Source organism: Triturus cristatus, chromosome 2_1 (assembly GCF_964204655.1).
Source record: "Triturus cristatus chromosome 2_1, aTriCri1.1, whole genome shotgun sequence".
NCBI classification, from domain to species: Eukaryota; Metazoa; Chordata; class Amphibia; order Caudata; family Salamandridae; genus Triturus; species Triturus cristatus.
The window spans coordinates 201,226,017-201,239,513 of NC_140581.1; the positions used below are offsets into that span (position 1 = coordinate 201,226,017).

The 13,497-nt window shown below is 45.0% G+C and overlaps 1 protein-coding gene across 5 annotated transcripts in view; it reads left to right on the plus strand.

The window, feature by feature from the left end:
* The window catches only part of DCC (DCC netrin 1 receptor), a 1,201,728-nt gene that overhangs the window by 178,208 nt on the left and 1,010,023 nt on the right, over positions 1 to 13,497 (plus strand). The gene's annotated exons all lie outside the window — the stretch shown is intronic.

Genomic DNA, 13,497 nt, shown 5'->3' on the forward strand with positions numbered 1-13,497 from the left:
CTTTTGTTTTGAGGGAATGAATCCTCGGCGTAAGCAGATTTTCAGCGCTGCATTTCCGAGATCTCACTGACTCTCACGAGCTTTTCTGTATCAACTGCATGGAACGCGTGCATCAGCAAAGCCCCTGTATATGCATTAATGTTCCTGCCAGCACTACTTAGCTAACCATCATTCACAGTATAAAGATGCTTCTGTGTAGGTATCTGCCATGAGTTGGTTAATTTCGAAACCTTTGAAGTAATTGACACCTTATGTGGACCCACTATATTTTGTAATTTTTGTTTATTGTTTTCTACTTCACTGAGCCAATGTGTGCTTATTGAGCTAAAGCAAGGCCTGAGATAAGTAGAATGTCTTAAAGCAAGTTTCAGTCTATTTTTTTCTGGATACTCAACAAATAATTTGCATACCTATCTTATATGGGCATCCTTAGCAATACATTTAATTTAACCTTCATGTGGGTGCAACAGCTCCTATTACAATTTATTTTTGCAATAATTTCAGACACAGCTTGGTTTCTTTCTTAAAATGGGTGTAAAAATGGGGTCTCTAGTTGGCAGAGATATGCACCCTGTCGAAGTAGGGACCAACACTCGAGTCAGGGTTAGTGTACTATAGGGGCTTATTACAATGTCGGTGGACTTGAGTCTGCCCGACACTGCGTGGATACGGGTCCAATTGACATTCGGTCAGCGGTCCCGACCGCCTAATTACAATGCTACTGCACATGGTGTGGTCACATACTCCCATAGCCCTATGGGAGCATGTGCTACGGCCAGCTGTAGCACAAGCTTCCGTAAGGAAATGGGAGGTTGTGTTCATCCCTGCACCGCGTGGCAGGCACCTCGGGGTGCCTGCCACACGGTTCAGGGATCAAGGCCCCTTCAGCCCCCAACTGGAGGCTGCAAACAGAAGTGGCTCCTCCTAGTGACCCCCAAACTCACTTTCTGACAGGCTTTCCATGTAGGAAAGCCCGGCATGGAAAGCCTGCCAGAAACGGAGCATCGTAATCTGGACGGCGTAAAACGTCATCCAGGCAGAATGACCGTCCGGTTTCACTTCGTACTGCCTAAATTGTAATTAGGCTGTCGGAAGTGAAACCTAAACAGCCCCTAAAAGTTTATCTGCACTCTCCCTCTGGTTGCTTGGCACCGAGCAATCAGGCTAAACTAAAGAGGCAATGTGTAAAATATTTCTGCACACACACACACAGTAACACAGTGAAAATACAGCAAAAGTACCCCACATCAGTTTAGAAAAATAGCCAATATTTGTCTGAGTAAAGCAAGTCAAGATACGAATTTTTCAAAATTAAACTAAAATGCAGTCTATAGCTCCAGCTGGGGTGTCTGGTCGTGCTTGACCGGGACAAATTCAAAAGTTCAGTTTGCCCATGATGGAACGCGGGCCCGATACAGAAGTCATGCAGCCCCCTTTTAGTACCTTGGATGCATTAGAAACTAAAGATGATGCATTGCACAGAGGAGGTGAGGATGCAAGTGAGGTTTCAGTTTCTGAAGGCTGTGCAAGGTTGTTGAAGCTTTGACGCTCAGGAATGATGCACTGTTCAGTGGATGTGAAGCGTCGGTTGTGGGCGTGAGGCATCTGTTCCTGAAGGTGGTGTCGAGGATGCATCGACGTTAAGAGCGTACAGCTTTGATTCCACTGCAGCAAAGTCAAACCACTTGGCTGAAAGGATGCATCAGAGTCGGGATGGTGCACAACGAAAGTCCCAAGGAGCCCTGGTGCTGGTAGCAAGAAACATGTGAAGTATTTGATGTTCCTGAGACTTCAGCAACATGAGGCAAGTTCAGTCAAGTCCTTCTAGAACCTTGGAAAGCAGGATGTAGACAGTGAAGTCCAGTCCTCTCACTCCCAGGGAAGAAGCAGCAGGCAGCAGGCCAACATAGCAAAGCAAGCAACAAAGTGGCAGTCCCTCATGGCAGCACAACAGCTCTTCTTCCAGGCAGAATATCCTCAGTCCAGATGTGTTCTGAGAATATAGTGTCAGAGGTCCAGTACTTATACCCATTTTTGACTTTGAAGTAAGGAGACTACAATGAAGTGTCTGTGTAGGGCACAAGACGCTGCCCATCCTGGCCCTGGCTCCGGACACATGACATGGGGATATGCAGCTCTGGTTGGTGCAATTGTCAACTCCTCCCACCACAAGAGCTCAGGAAGAGCCATCAACCTGGTGATGAGCCATCAGGATATGCACCTATATGCACCTAAGCTCTATTTGAGTGTGACTTTCTAGAGTGAATTCACAAAGCCCAGCTGTCACCCTGACCCAGATGTGTATACTGGGGACAGGCAGAAGCACAGAATAGGTAAAGTAAGAGAATTCCAACTTTCTAAAAGTGGCATGTTCAGACCTGCAATTTAAAAAACAGCTTCACTAAAATATTTGTTTTTAGGTTATGAGTCCAGAGACACCAAACTCCAATTTTCCCCCTGCTCCCAATTGGAAGTTACTGTAGTAAAATGTTACAAGGCTGCTCCAATTCTAACCTATGGGAGAGATTGGCACTGCTATAGTGAGTAATGAATTTAGAAGATTTTCACTGCCAGGACATGTAAAACTCAAAAGCACATGTTGAACCTTTAAAATACACTGCACCCTGCCCATGGGACTACCCAGCGCCAACCTTAGGGTTGACTTACATGTAATAAAAGGAAAGGTATGGGCCTGACAAGAAGGTGAACCTGCCAGGTCGACATGGCAGTTTCAAACTGCACACATAGGCTCTACAGTGGCAGGCCTGCGACATGTTTGAAGGGATACTCATGTGGGTAGCACAATCAGTGCTGCAGGTCAACTAGTAGCATTTGATTTACGGGCCCTGAGCCCACTTCACTACACTGCACTGCACTAGGGACTTACCAGTAAATCAAATATGCCAATCATGGAGAAACAAAAAGCCATTACATTTTAGATACAGAAAACATGCACTTTAGCACTGGCCAGCAGTGGTAAAGTGCCCAGAGTCCTAATACCAGCAAAAAATACGTTCAGCACACAATCAAAAACTAGTGTTCAGAAGCAAAAAGACAGCGGAAACCACGTCAAAAGATGACAGGTCTAGCAATATGTTATACATAGAACTTAAAGCTTTCTCTAGGGATTCTGATGGACATTTGTTTGCATTTCTGAACAGTGCTACTTTTACATTCCAACCTGGATGATGATAAAGCCATAAACCTGAATGTCATAGCACATGTATACCACAATCTATTGTGCATCACCTTCAAGTTTGTAAACAGCATCACTGTAACATACATGGCAAGTGGGATCAAGCTCTCTTGGTTGGTTCGTATAAACTACAGAAGCACCATCACCGGGCATGGAATGTGTACATTTGCTTAAAGACCTGTAAATGTATCATGTAAGAAAGAATATAATTTTTTTTTTGTCTCACTATCTTATCATGTTTCATCTTGTTTCACTGGTTTTGGAGACTGTATGCTAAACCACAAGTAAACAGTATTATAGCTCTTGTGCTCTCTCCATGATATTGTGAATTCGATTTACCTAAAAGGTTTATTTAACTTTTCTGGAAGGCCATGGTAAATTGTGCATAAAATACACCAATACCTGGGAGTTAATGTATTTCATGGACTGTAATGAGTATATATCACCCATAGATATGACAAAATATATAGTTGCCAGGATCACCATTGTGCTCTGGCTGGGTGGCAGTTTAAATGTATTGAAGTGGCAAATGGAAAGGAAGTTCACCTTTGCCATGTAGTAAAACCTTTGTTTATATATGAATAATTTTCTCCTCAACTGTTCCATGTAAGATCACATGGATTGGTGTTTAATACACAAGAAATGTGGCAAACTGCAAACATCAATTCGTACATTGATTCGAAATTTTCATGAGCAGGCGTAAGTATAATTAAAATTTAAAAATGTGTATCCTGTTTTGGAAAATGCTAGCAAAATGATTCAAAGACATTTTACACGTTGTTTTAAAAATTTAATTTCATGGTGAAAGTAGATTTTTGTTAACATTGGTAGAAAAGTAGCTTTATAAAAATGAACTTCATACTCCCTGAGCCAAATCTGGCTGACAATCAGTTTTTCCATTCATTTCACCTACTGACGTCCAATACACATTCCTGTCTGGCCTTAATGGCCCTATTCTCAAGAAGATAATATCCAGACCTCTGGACCCTGGAAGACAGAGGTCTTGTCAGCCAAAGGCTATTTTTATAAAGATTGACCGTCTGGGTAGCAAACTGACACACCTGGCAGAACAACATTCATCTGCAGGCTCACACTGGGTTCTCCTAGACTTTTGTTGCTCCTGACAGAGTAGAGGGAAATCCAGTTCTTAGCCGTGACAGAGGGATGAGATCTCATCTGAATAGGGATGTAATTTAGGAAGAGGCAGATACAAAGTGTTAGAAATGGGATCCCTGGTTGGCTAAGGCTTGCGCCAAAGCCAAGCAGAGACTACCACTCTAGGCAGGGCAAGGGAGTTACACACCGAAGATAACCCCTGCTCACCCCCTTGGTAGCTTGGCACGAGCAGTCAGGCTTATCTCAGAGGCAATGTGTAAAGCATTTGCGCATCACACACACAGCAGCAACACACTAGGCACACTACAAAAGAATCTCCACACAAGGTTATATCAAAAATAGCCTTTGTATTATCATAAACACATTGGAAACATAATCACACATTTACACTGTGCCAATTGGCACTGGCAATATTCACAGGGGATTATATACAGGACCAGGCCAATCGGGCCACGGTCAGAACCATCAGATCAGGTAAGTAAATGCAAAACACAACCGGTAACTACTGGTACCATAATGACCTAAGCATTATCACATTAGCGTTAGACACCCTCCTAAGCATAAACACATTACGCATTAGGCCTCACCAGCATAAACACATTATGCGATAACCTCATGAGCATCAACATCATTAGACGCATATAAACAGGGTGCATAAATCACATCACATAAATCACATTATGTATCTCATTACATTAGGCATTACATCCGGGGTCACCACCCTGTGCATAAGTCATTAGCGACAGTGCCCCACCATACCCACTTTCAGCAGGCACACCTAAGGGAAAAGCATTAGGCATAAATCATGATGTAAGGGGCATCCCATGAGGGCTTTGCGCCCTAACAACATTAGACCTGACCCCCAGGCCAACTGGGCACCAATGCCCTATGTCCCAAATGTCAGGGCTTCTGGTGTACCTTCCAAATGGCCCCTTTTTTCCACTTCTGCAGCCCACACAAAGTGCGCACTGCGCTGGAGCGTGGGGGTTTCTCACCCCCTCCTTCTCACCAAAGAAATGCCCTCCCGAATGTTGCAGCTGCCCGCTCTCTCTCGCGGTGCAGCTGGGATCCAGACTGGCACTAACTGTGCCTCCTTAGCTCCCTTCGCCAGAGCTCCAATGCGGGACTTAGACTCAGCCCCCAAAAGAAATCAGCGTGGGCACCACTGTGCCTGGGGGAGCCTCACTCGGAGGGACTCTCAGAAACAAATGCCCCCAACGTTGGAGCGGCCCGCTCTCCTGCGGGCCGCTCGGTAAATGGGCACTGACAGTGTGCCAGGCAACGCCCTCACTTGACCGGCACTCTCAGGCTGGAACCCGGGGCTCTCCTCAGCCCACGGGAGCCCCGGCCATGTCTCTACTGCAGGGGAGAAGGCACCAGCAATGTGCCTCTACACCCCCCTCCCACCGGACTCCCAACTGTGCTCCACTCACCGGGCTGGTCTGGGGAGGCTCTCCTGACTTTACCTGGGCCCCCTCCTGGGATCCGGGACTTCTACATCAGGCTCACGGGGGAGGACCACGAAGGCGGGGTGGGCTCCCGCTGGACCCACACTCTCCTGCTTGTGGCCACATACGGGGCTCTCCTCGTTCTTCTGGGAGCCCCGCCAACAACAGCCGCATCTCTCTGCTTCCGGTTGGCCCTTTTCTTCCTGTCTCACAGGTCGGCCCGCCCACAATCAGGCCTTCAGAATGCCTGACTTCCTGTTCCGCCGCAGATTGCGGCGGTTTCAATCTGCTTTTTTACTATGGCAAGTGCGCGGTGGGCTCCCGCTGCAAACCTCAACCGCGGGGTGGGCACCCGCTCGTGAAATACATCCTAAATGCGGGGTGGGCTCCTGCTAAGAGCACCAATGTGGAGTGGAAACCTGCATCTTCTTCAAGACCGCGGGGTGGGCTCCCGCTAAGCACAATAGGACGAAGGCGGCTGCAATCGCGGGGTGGGCTCCCCCTCCAAGAAACAGCCACTGCGGGGTGGGCACCCGTTCTCATTACGCTGTGCAGGGGACTCCCCAGGCTACAATCCCCTCTGGACGCTCTGGCAGCCCAGCGCTGCAGAGCACACACACTCCTCTTCAGGATAAAAAATAAAGCACAGCGCTCACGAGGCGCTAGAAGTTCCAAAAGTCTCCCGAAGTCCTGTAAAGTGAAAGGAGAAAGCGCTCCTAGGGCGCAAGGACCCTTCCAGGGTCCTGGGGGGCATAGCTGGGCCCAGGGAAGCCAGCACACAGGGCCCTACAGCAGGGAGGTAAGCCCCCATGGTGGTTCCTCCCTGGGCCCTGCCAGAAGCGCCCCCCCACCCCCCAGTCAGGAACAGCACACCTTCATGGGGTCACAGCCCCAGTATTTATGCACCTTTTCTCTTTGGTCTGCTGATCTCAGGGCTTGGGGGAACCAGTTCTAACTGCTTCCGGGGGGTGTTTAAGCACTTTGTGTACAGTGCTCACACCCTCCTTTGTCAGGTGGGGGCTCGTCATTAGACACACCACAGAGGGGCAGAGCCAGCATTCACTAGGGCAGGCACACTCCCATTCAGGGACCAGGGACTTCCCCTCCCACTACTCAAAATGTAGATGTCCCATTCAGCCTAGCGCTGACTCACCCTGCCCCTCCTGGAGCCACACACACCTACCAGTCCCTGTCACTCAAAAGCTAGACATGCAATTAACATCAGGCAGGCAGACACATAGCACACAGAAATGCCAACTTCTAAAAGTGGCATTTCTAAAATAGTTATAATAAATCTGCGCACACCATTGCATAGCATTTATTATCACTATTCCAAACATACCAAACTTGACCACGCTGCGCCTCTCATATCAGGGATCACTACTGAAACACTTATCAGGGAATCCCCAATGCATTCCCATGGGAGGGCAGCCCCACAGTAGTGAGAAACCAAAATGGCTGTTTGTCGCTAGCAGGACATGTCACACACTTAAGGTGCAGGTCCTATCTTTTACCTACAATGCACCCTGCCCATATGGCTAGCTAGGGCCTACCTTAGGGGTTACTGACATGTAGTAAAAAGGGGATCACGGACATGGCACACACGTTTAGGGATGACCCTGCAAAAAAGTCCAACACAAGGGGTTAGCTGTTTTGGGTTTAGTGCTTCTGGAACACTTTACAGTAAATCAAAGAGGAAGTATTGGAAAAGGGCTGGGACATAGGGAGCGATACGGTGGGAGGCATTTTCTAACCATTTGCTAATTCATAGTATAAAGCTTGCCCCTCACAACCACCTCCTCTGTATATTCTTTGGCCTGGAAGAAAGGAGACACATGGACTGCTGAATTCTGCTGGACTGGAAACTCTCAAGGTTCAGATGGCTGACCTCCTGTTTGCCCACTCTAGGGACAGAAAAATCAAAATGGCTGTTGACTTCAAGAGCGCCCAGGTGACCACAGAGAACAGGACTGCCTGAAAGAGCCCTAGTTAGGGAGAGAAATAAAGACAAGGGGCTGTCAGAGAGTCCAGAAAGTACTTTGTCCAGCAGTTGGAGCAAAGGTCTGACTTCGTCTTTTTTGGCCCTATGGCTTATAGGGACAGACGTTGAACTTTCCCTGGAGAGCACCCCCAAGGCATCCAAGAAAACCGAACTCCACCCACTCTCAGGTTTTTCCTGCACGGAAAACTCGATAAACAAGTCCGTTCATTAAAGGTATCCATACTTGTGGAGCCCTGCCCAGCTACAGCTTAGAGCGTAGCCCTGCTGATGGATTTTGAGAGCCAAAACATGACTTAGTAAAAAGTAAACTTAGACAAGGGCAAGGTGGCAAATCCATCCCACAATTCAAGCTTCCTTGGCAGTTTCAAAATCAAACTTTGTCTCACTCTGATTTTTGCTCTAAAACAAACTGCTTCAGTGGAAGCTTGATGATGATGATCCCTTCAACATCAAGGAGCCCTCAATTGCTTCAGCATTTGACCTTGCCCTGTTGAAAGAGTTTGAGTTCCAAAAAGTAGACTAAGTGAGAAGGTGAAAGCTTTGAACGGTCTTCGGCCCATCACAGTCAGCCCGAAATTGAGTCAAGATGCAGCAGACTGATATTTTTCGATGGTTCTTTATTTATAAATCACTTTTTTCCTTAAAGCTTTAAACATTCACATTTCTGGTTCCACATATACAATGTTGATAATTTTAGTGCTATTTGGATATTACACTTTTCTCAATCTACAGTAGTTTGGGGGCTTATTTCTGTTCTTTTCATGACTTTAAATTCCTTAGTACTGGTTCTATTTAGCAAACATTTATCTGAGGAATTACCTGCTGCATTTGTCATAGCTACTAGGGCCTGAGCAGAACTGCACTGAGACGTTTGTTGAGCCCTAACCATGGTGTGCTTATTATGTTGTTAAGTTCTCCCCCTTTCCAAATAACCCTCTTTCTAATACATTTCCTGACAAGAAAAATGAAATAACCTTACTAAGAAGTGGGCAGCAAGCAGGGATACTGCTTTCAGGCCTCCTACCATGTGTGTCTCCCATTATTTTACAACACTTTGTCATGGTGTAGCTAGGTGCGCTATATGTAAGCACCTGATTTATACATCATTAATTCACTATTTAATTGGGCTCATGATGGCCATACATACAAATCTCATGAAGATGTGCAACCAATGATGCAAGGAAATAATCGAGCTGAACCTCTGTCATTGAAATAAGTGTGCTGGCCAATATGAATCCCAGATGCCACATCCCTCTTGTGAGACTGTGATGCCTACACGGATAGTTGAATTAAGTAGTTGAACGACCAGATAGATTAACATGAATTTAGAGTTTTAAACCTGGATGTGAATAGAACTTTTTATTTCAGTCATGGTGGAGTCTTGCCTAAGCTGCATGAGTGTGCCATGTTAATGAAATTACATTGGAGAGACAGGTTGTTGCTTAGACAAGCGCAATAGGAATTGTAGCAGAAGACCCAGCCACTGTAGGCTAGCAATCATCTATTTTTACTATTATTTTTGTGTTGCAGACATTGGCTCCACAGTGACACGATTGCCAACATAACATTGACTTTGAAGGGAGTAGACGCTTGAAAGGTACATATGGGCTCAAGGGAGCCCACAACTTATGCTGAAATGACCATCAAATGTGCTAAAGATCAGCAAATAGCATACAAAAGGATAGGTCACATATCGTTCGTGACGGACGAGGAAGCCAACACTCTTGAATTAATATAACTCAGTTTTTGAAGTATCTTCAGAGCTTCAATGCTAGACCTAATGAGAATTAAATTAAGCAAGAGCAGAGCGCTTTCTAGGTTGTAGGTCATTACAGATAACCATTCTGACAGTGACCAACTATTAGTATCTCACAATAATACCTACCTCTGACTTGCCGAAGACTCAAGTACATGTTTCTTCATGTGTCACCTCGGCCTTAGAACCCATACTTCTTTGCTCCATGCTATTTGGTCAATCAAAAAGCTCCAAAATTATGGGATGCCTCATAGTAGCTCACCAGACAAACTCTCTGACCCAGCGAGCTCATAAAATAGACATGCAAATTGCCCCATAATGGAGGTAAGGTGGCTTTAAGGGGATTTCCCATAAGTGAATTCAGGCCTCCACAGACATGTAATGAATTTTACTGTGCTAACACTATGCCAGATGCACAAATTGGGTGGTATGCCGCCAGAATGCTGGAACAAAAGTATTGACTAACATTGTGTCCTAAATAGTATTTACTAAAATATTGCCCTATTGTAGTTCATTATAGAAAAGTTGCACCTGATGGGATATTTTTGTAAACAATATCTAGAACACAACGTTTCTGTCAAATGACATTTTTGTAACAATATTCTGACACACAACAAAAAAGAGAGTCCAACAAATACTACTTGATATGCAACTATGATCGTCTATCAGGTCAGACCACACTCAACTAGCATCCCTTTCCTCTCCTTTTAAGACAATGTTCACACCGCTGATGTAAACCATGCTGTGTGGGCTTCTAACCGATCCATTAAACGTTAATGCAAATTGCTTTCTATTCCATATGGCAATATATTCTGCAGTTGACTCTAATATGCCTTTGGTAAAAGGTAATGTGATTAATGTTCAATGCTCCACATTTTAAAGCTATGATATACAGTCAAAATAAGACTGTGCTTGCAAAGGCGATGCAGCATTTCAGAAAATATAGCCACACAAAATGTAGGTGATCCCTGTGAGCTACACTGGGCAAACAACTCGGAGTGTGAAAATATTATTTTTTAAATGTAAATCAACACTGATTACATTTATGTTGTATAATGCTCAAAATGAAACGAAGCTAATAATGAGAGACTATGTTTGAATCATTTATTGAGATATTATAATTCATATCTGTCTCAGTCAGTGAATATGTTAGAATAATTATACCACTTAAAGTGATAAAGTGATACAATGTTCAATTCAAGGTGTTAGTAATATGAACATCGACATCTGTCTGTATGCCAGGTGACATGAAGTCTTGATAAATGTCTTAAAACCACTGGTCGATGAGTTGCATCACTCTGGATTCCTGTTGCTCATGATAAAGGAAGTGGCTGTCTGTGTTTTCTGCCAGAGTGGGTGCACTTTTATGAAGATTGTTGACAGTATTGCTTAACTGCATTAGTGTACTATTCACATATTGTACTCAATAGGTGATAGCTGTTGCATATTCTTATACTAGATTAGGTTTGTATTAAATACAGACCTTTCCTTGTATTTGTATCCAGTTTGTGAAGATGGAAGAGAGTAAAATAGGATCAGCACAGGTCGCTGCTCTGCAGAAATGCAATCATTAGGGGAGTACTTGTGGCACTGTCTAGAGTTTAAGTGATTGTTCAAGAGCAGTGCCAGTTTTTCAAGTGGGGAATTAATGAGTTGAAACATCCCTGGAAAGCATCATAAAAAGGCAAATGTTAAAAATAAAATGCCCTGCTCTGCATTCAAACGTCTGTGATTGCATAATGTTCTCTCCAGGAATGCTACTTCTGCATTATCACTGCAGTACAACTATCTGAAAAATGCGCATGAAGGAATAAAAACTAGGATAAATGATACCATGTTGGCATAGAATGCTCTGTTCTTTCAATAACGGATTTCAGCCTTTCCATTAAGAAAACAAGACAAAGTGAAACTGCAGAACAAAGAAATGAGATGTGTAGATTTTTTTTTGTAAACATTTTATTAGTTTTCTTACTTCTACGGCATGAAATAGAGTGAGAATCAGGTCAGTGACAAAAGTTGTTTGAGAAAATACAGTATATAGAGCCATATCCCATAGTGTCCCTTTAACAAAGACAGAATAACCATAGACAATGTTGATTTCAGCACCCCCCCTCCTGATAATAGATCAGCGGCATATATCTTAATTTGTTCACCTAGGACTCGGCACAGATTCCCACTGCTTTAAAGTGTGATGCCCCTGTATTGACATCAAGCAGCCCATATTTTGTAGAGCTTTTGTGGGCACCCCCTGGCCTCATAGACTGGGATTTCATGCGGCTTACACCTATCTTTTCCAAACGTCCATTTCTCCAATGGCGGGGGTTCTGCACTTTTCCAAGCCCCTGCTACATCTCTTTTTGCCAGCACCAGCTCACGCCATAACAGTGCGGTCCTGTATCTGTCAGTGTCTATTTTGGTTGTGATATGGAGTATGGCTAATCTTGGGTCTTGGAGTAGGGTTCAGCCCAGTACATGCTCTAAGCACAACAGCACCACTCCCAGAATGGTTGTAGCCACTCATACTTCTAAACTGTGTGGAGAAGGTCCCTTCTCTCTGTGCTGCATCTTAACCAGTGTTGCAAAGTGATAGACTCCATTCTCCAAAGCCTGTCATGGGCGTTGTAGACCCGGTGGAGATATTTCCATATATGAGTCTGTACTGTGGTGCTACAGCCGATTCCCAGTGGGAGGACAGTGCCTCTCTCCAATCCTCTTCAGAGTGTTGTCCCACATCTCCCTCCCGGGCCTCCCATAACAGATCAAAGGAGTCGGGCGAATTTATCACTAGGGAGAAATACATTTGGGAGATTTTGGGTCTGTTTTTTTTGTCTAAGAGAAGTTTCGCTTCTTAGAGACTGTAATCCGGGATGTCGGTGAGCTCAGCCACATAAAGAGTAATTGCATGCCAGAACTGTAAACAGCTAAAGAATTGCGTGTGGTGTAGGTCGTAGTCTGATTGGAGTTCTGAAAAGGATTTCATAATATCGCCTGACAGAATATCACCCAATTTGGAGATGCCAATTGTATCCCATTATTTAAATCCCTGGAGATTGGAGACCAAGATCAGGTCACTCTCCACAATGGAGTTTCTTTTGTCTGGCGTCCCCTCCATCCAAGGGCCTTCTGGGTATTGTTCTACATTAGAACTGGGACCTGGAACTGAGTTGACAGTACTCTTAGTGCCCAAAGAAAGTCTTGTGTGGGCAGTGGAGGTGCATGTACACTAGCCACAGCAAAAGTATGGCCATAGAGAAGGCCAGCCATTGCCACCTATCAGCCATGGTTATCATGCCATATTTATGTGGTAGTCAGAGGCAGTCTTTTGTGAATTAGAATGACTAGTCCCTAGGATCCTCAAGTGAAACCTGCATAAAACACTTGAGACTAGTCCATGCGAGCTAGAACCAGGTGCCTGGTGCCTGCCAAATGTGTTGAATGTAGAAGGAGTATGAATGCTTTGTACCGTTTGGCTGCTTTCAGCACTGTACCTCTCTTAACCAAATCTAAAATGCCATAGACATTCCATGTCAAGAACGTCAAGAATCTGGACTCATCTACGGCCTGTAGGATTGAGGCTGAGGGATCGGTAGATGGTTTAGTCATAGAGGAAGGTAGCCCACCTTCAATTTTTCCCTGAAAGGTCTAAGCTCCAGCGTGTTTATCTTTTCCCATTATGTGCGACCAGGAGCTGTCTAATCTGGAGGTGAGTCCTTCCAGGCTGAGCCCGGGTTCCTGCAGGTGGGGCAATGCCATCCAATGGAAGTAGGGGGCACTCACCTGCCGAGAGCATGTGTCCATGTGTAGATTCCTGTTGTTCGAAGGCCTCCTCTAAGCTGTCCTTTGCCATCTATTATGGGTCTCAGGCATGTCTGGACTTGAATGGAGGTAGAGAGGGCATTTGGTGGGACTCTATTGCTTTTTATAAATCTCACCTTCCTGCTTTCCCACAAGAGGTGTTCAGATTAAACTGTCATCCTAC